We start from the raw sequence: 6,365 nt of genomic DNA, 5'->3' as shown, positions 1-6,365 counted from the left end.
GTCCCTCTGGGTAGCTGGCTGTGACCAAGCAGTGACTACAGTCTTGCTTTTTGTCAGCTCTACTATACCCCTGGGAATTCAGATCATACACATAAACTTATAGGACCATTGTCTGCCAACCCTATACATGTTCTTGGGTACACTCCCTGTGGACCAGGCAATCTTCAGGAGAGGAAGTGCTTCTCAATCCTCCTCTTCCTCATACCAATTATAATTTCTTAGCTCCTTTCTTGGTTTCATAAATGTCAGAATTCAGCAACTACACTTGCCAAAATCCAGATCAACACATTTATACCCAGATCAACACATTCATCTATTTAACTACTATTTGTGCTAACAAGCCTGGATTTTTTTATTTTATTTTATTTTTTTTGGAGGGGGGAAGGTGTGGGGCAGTGTCCATACTTTCAAGCTCTGCAATGTCAACTCGGTTTGTTTGGTGTTCTCTTATCTCTCAGTTCTCTGTATTAAAAAAAAAAATGCTAAGAGTTGGGTCCCCCATTGAAATGTTTTCAGTTTTCTAAAGATGGCCATCTTGTCATTGTTTTTAAATATATGTATCATTCTTTGACCTCATAAGTCAGCATGCTTTGACTTCCTTTTACATCAACCATACATAGAAAGGCAAATCTTACAAAGTTTGTTTGCTCTTAAATCCTTGAAATACTTTAGAAAATTTGCTTTATTCCAATGCAATGATTTTAAAATTATAGTAACACAGTTAGGAAATAAAAATGCTACTTACCCTCTGCACTCTTTCAGTATAAAGAAATCAAAATTATTTGATCCAAGAATTCCTATCTCATTGATCTTGCTAAAAGGAACAATTTTGCTAAATAAATTGATTTTTCTTTTTCATTTTTACTATCACTTTTTTTTTAATTGAGAAGTGATAGAAAGTTCAAGCAACCAAATAAAGCAGGTGGTATGTTAAGTTTAAACCCATTAACTAGAAATATGGTACAAATCTTGGAAGTAATGTGTTAATGGACAAGTCTAGAATGGTGGCAGCACATTATAGTTAGATATATAAACTCTGGAGCACAAAGTGTACCAGTGCAGTTAGCACCAGCTGAAATTCCTTTTTATTCCCTGGCAGAGTGATGATTTCAAGGAAGATGAACATATTTAAAGAGAAAGGCCTAGTAATCCAGATCAAAGATTTTTTATTGAAATTGGACCTAAAAGAAAATTTTAAAACTGGCCCTTGCTTTAAGCCATCTAAAACACATGCTAACTTTAATTTGCATTTTTATACAAATAGTTTTGGGTTCAGAAATAGCATAATTTTGCATTGGCAAACTTTATTTTTCTCTAATAATTTATTCTCTTGAAGATATTTTTTTAATTTTACTTTTCAAAATTATTTTAAAAGGGTAATTCTACCTTCCACACAAAAGGCAGACTTTCCATTTATAAGCTTGTTACCTAGAGGCACAATTAAAATGGAACCATTACATAGAAATAAAACACAATTCTTCAGCTATTTTCATCCACCAGCTGGCTTATTTCATAGACTTCTCTTTGGTGAGTTTCTAGTCATTTACCTATTTGCATATCCTTCAGCTTATAACATTTAATTGTCTGAGTTCCAATTCAGATCATCTTAAATGTTTACATTTTACAAACAATATTTTTTTGTGACTGTGAACTGGGGCTTTGGACTAAATTTCTTAATCAATGTTTACTCCAGGTAGATATTCCCATTCCCCAACCTTTACGAATCTCTCTCTGGCAGTGAGCCCATTCATGAATGCACCAATCACTGGAAATTTCCTCATTAGCATCTCAGGGAAGACTTTGAATTGTTACGAGCAAACTTAAAATTAAAATGTCCCTTTTGTTCTAGCTTAAAGGAGAATAATACTGATTCATTTTTATTATTAGGCACCTTAAGGTGCCTCTGAATGGTGCTGCCCTGCATTGATTTAAATATGTGGTGTTGTGATAGCTGGTTATGATTTTCTGATGTTTTTCTGCAACTCTAACCATATGTAATTTTGAATTAAATGAAAGTTAAGTACTAAAACGTTTTGCCCAAAGGGAATTCAGATTCTCAATGTGCTTTTAATAACTGTTTGTAAAACATTTAGGAAAATCTATGGCAACACATTTAGGAAAAAAATCAAATTACTATTGCCTTAAGATGTTATTCTAGAGTCTAAACTTTATGAAACATCCTGTGTGGCCCAATTGTTGAACTAATCCAGTCAGTAATACTTTAGAACATATTGTATATATAGGACCTGAATTTTATTTGTATAATATTTTTTAATATTACTTTTTTTAAGGCACTTCTTTAAAAACTCACTACAAATGTTGTAAACATCCCAAAAGAAGTCTAGTCAAATATTTCTGAAAAATTGAAAATAAACCCTAATTTAAAAGCATTCAAATTCATTAGTGAAATCAGATTAAAACTATATATGTAGTTGAGTCTCAAGATTTCTACACAAATCTAAAATAAAATGTCATTGTGTATACAGGGCTTAAGATAAACGAATACAACCTTCAATGCAAGTGGGGACAATGGAACAGGGTCTGGGGAAGGCTAAATCTGCCAACTGATTGCGCAGACATCCCTTCTGACGGTGCAATTTAAAAAATGAACTCAAGTTGAAATGTGACCTGAATTTCCATTTTCTCTCACATACATAAATGGCTATGTACCTAACTTGGGAAAAGTTCAAACTATAACCCTCAATGTACGGCTCAGAATCTGTGCTAAATGTGAATACCGAATCACTTTTCATCCAGAAAGATGGTGTCCTTGAACCTAACCAGGCTATAATGAGCTTTCATTTTCTCACATTTGTAATCCCTCACCCAAACCATCATTAGAATACAGCCCTCCCATAATGCAGTTGGAGTCATTTCTTTTGCTATTTATTCATGTTTTTATTTCTTTATGTGGCTGTGAAAACAATTACAGAAAGTTGTAAAATTTGTAATCCGTATCCACCAAGAAACGAGTGAATTATTTAGATCTAAAACAGAATGGCAGCTAAAGGGCTTTACTCTGAAAAGATCAGATTTTCTAAGTAACCGATATGTCAGAATCATCCCCAGTGAGGATATGACCAGAATTTTTATCTTTCACTCATTAAATTACAACAGTGTGACTTTATAAGCCCTGACTGACACACCATACTAACTAAAGGGATTATTAATGAATGATTGGAAATATGGGTGTTCTGTTTATACTTCATACACTTTGTCCTGTATGGGTTTTGAGGGTTCTTTTTAGCAAGAACATATCAACTCAGTTTGATTGGACTTCTTAAAACCTCCCATTAACATGACATTTCCAAGTGTTTTGTCTGACTAAGCAGCCATGTCTAAGTTAGGTGATGGTTATATGTGAATTCATTATACTATTTTCTCTGAGTTTATGGATTACAGGTTACTTGGAAATATCCATAATAATTTTTTTTTTATTTTTAAAATATACAGCCCTGTAAAAATAGGTTTTCTGCAATCTGTACAGTATGTAATTGGGTAGTGTGACCATTTGACCAGTTGCCATCCACTTGATTCCAGCTCACAGTGACCCTATGTGTGTCAGAATGGAACGGTGCTCCACAGGCTTTCAGTAACTGATTTCTCAGAAGTAGTTACTAGATCTTCCATGGTGCCTTTGGGTGAACGCGAACTTCCAACTTTTTGGTTAGCAGTCAAGCACGTTAATTGTTTGCATCACCCATTTGATAGTATATAAATAGTTAATCTCAACTTCTCTCTTTCTTTCATAACTTGAAATTTATATAAATCACTTCCTTTCAAATACTTCAACTGGAAGAAAAAATTAAAAATGCAATAATGAAAATAAACATCAAATAAAGTTGTTTACAAATATTAACATTTAATTGACTTGAAGCTGAAGTATGAAAAAATGTGCCCTGGGACTGAATTGAGCTACCACCCCAAGGCTTTAAAATTGCTGTGTCTTAAAGTGGGCCACTTTAGGGAGCAATTTCAATCATTACAATAAAATGCTTGATCTGTGCATTCTTTAAGCATTTACTCTGTTTAGCAAAGCTAATGCTTCCTGAGTGCCCAATCTGTGTCAGGAGTGTGCTGAATGTTTTACAAGCATTATCTCTTTTAATTCTCACCAAGGCCTGAGGTAGATCATTTCACAGAGGAGAAAACTGAAGTTGAAGTTGGGGAAGTAATAGCTATAAAAAAAACAAAATAAAACACTGCCAGTGAGTCAAATATGACTCATTGCAACCCTTTAGGATGGAGTAGAACTGCCCATAGTGTTCCCAAGACTATAAATTTTTATGGAAGTAGACTGCCCTTTCTCCTGTGCAGCAGTTGGTGGGTTCAAACTACTGACCTTTTGGTTAGCAGCCAAATGCTTTAACCACTAGACCACCAGAGCTCCTCAAGTAACAGCTAGAAGTCCCAAAAAGAGTCAGTAGTAGGTTTGGATTTGACTCCAGCCAGTCCGACTCCAGTAGGAGTCCCGCAATGCCCAGCAAGTCAGATCCAACTCCCAGAGACCCCTCCTTGGGTTTCCAAAGCAGTATCACACAGAAGTAGATTGTCCAACCTTCCTTCCGAGGAGTGGCTGGTGGGCTTGAACGACCAGCCTTCTGGTTAGCAGTCAAATGCCGTAGGCACTATGCCATGAGAGTCCTGGGATGATACAAATACCAAAGTTTGAGTCCACCAAGAGGCATCTCAGAAAAAAGGCCAGGTGCTCTATTTCCAAAAAAATCAGCACAGTTCTAATCTGATACATATGGGGTCAAATGGCAACTGTATTTTAGTCTGGCTCTAAAACTCACACTCTGTTCAATCTCTAATCAAAAGAGAAAACACAAGATAAAGATATACTCAATTGTGTGGTAGAGGGTGGACAACCTTAACAAAACATGGCAAAAAAAAAAAAAAAAGCAGATATGAAAGTGCTCTGAAGATATATCACTTGTAAAGTATTCTATATGAATCATTCCTTTAATCCTCACAACACCACAAGGCCAGATATGAGCCCCCATATTACAGCCAGGGAAACCCAAGTGAGAAGCAGATGGCTTCACCCAGATCTCCTGAGTCCAAATCTAGATATAATTCTACAACTTCTCATCTACCTCTAAGGTATGGCTTTCAGGTTGTGCTTTTTCACTTCTTATTATGATTATTTGGGCCTGCTTCTTCCCACATCTTTATAACTTCAAGCACTAAACTTTGATAAATCAATGTTGGGGACAGGAAAAAAGGCCTTTAGCCATTCCATTTTTACATACCTAAAGCCACTGGAGGTTCCCATTTAAAGGGTCTGAGGTGGGGGTGGGACATGGGCATTATTTTAAAGCTAAGTATGTGATTCTAATGCACATCCAAGGTGGAGAACTGCTGCCACCAGTGGCTTCCTGGAACCTAACATGCAAACTTAAGTTTTTGGGGTAGAAAAAACAAAAGAGCAAAACACTGGCAAAAGTAAACCCGCCCTATACATATAGGAGTTCCGGCAAGATGGTGGACTAGGCAGAAAAACTGCACAGACCCTCTTCAACAAAGAAAATGGAAACCAATTAACACAGACACAGAAGATAATCCTAGACCCCTGAGCCTTGAAGGGAAGGATATAGAAGTGGACTAAACCCAAACTAGCAGAAGAATTCACTTGAAAATACCAAAAAAGGAGGCATACGGAGCTGCAGTCTAGCAGCAATCCTGAGTGATCCTGACGGCACAGACAGCTTGGAGATTCCCGAGTGCTGGTAGGACTTAAGAATTAACCTAAAAATCAGCCTGCTAGCCAGGTACTGCACGGAGGACTGCTCCGGTGGCTGGGGAATAAATGGAGAAAGTGAAGAAAAAGGTGGGCTGAGCTGCGGACGTTTGCCAGTCCAGAGGCACTGCCATTTTGAAGGTCTAAAAGCGGCTATTTTGGATATTTAAAGAGACAGTGCTCTCACAGATTCCTGGGGCTTAAGAACACGTTCTGCTTTCCACAACCCCAAGGACCCTCCGGACCTGCAAGAAAGAAAAGTTTTTTGAAGGCTATTCAATTGTAATTTGTGTCTAATTGAGTGGGAGACAACAATAGTCCCCATAAGACAAAACTACACCCACCTCTCCTGCAACTTCACTTATTGAGCGAGAGCCACTACTTCCTTCTCCACCAATGGGCCAATGATAAAAAACCACTAAGAAGAGCCAGAATCATCCTTGCCTGCTCTTCACAAACAGTTAACAGAGATCTAAATACAACAACACCACAATGCCTCAGAAACAACAGACCATCACAGTCCACATAAAGAAGCAGGATAAAGTGGTAGAAACAAGGGAGCAAGATACAGACACAGAACACATCCCTGAGGAAGAAGCAGCATTGTAACTCTCTGATAAGG

Source organism: Orycteropus afer, unplaced genomic scaffold (assembly GCF_000298275.1).
Source record: "Orycteropus afer afer isolate SDZICR_OR568_19922 unplaced genomic scaffold, OryAfe1.0 scaffold00109, whole genome shotgun sequence".
Taxonomy (NCBI): Eukaryota; Metazoa; Chordata; class Mammalia; order Tubulidentata; family Orycteropodidae; genus Orycteropus; species Orycteropus afer.
This window is presented reverse-complemented; position numbering follows the sequence as displayed.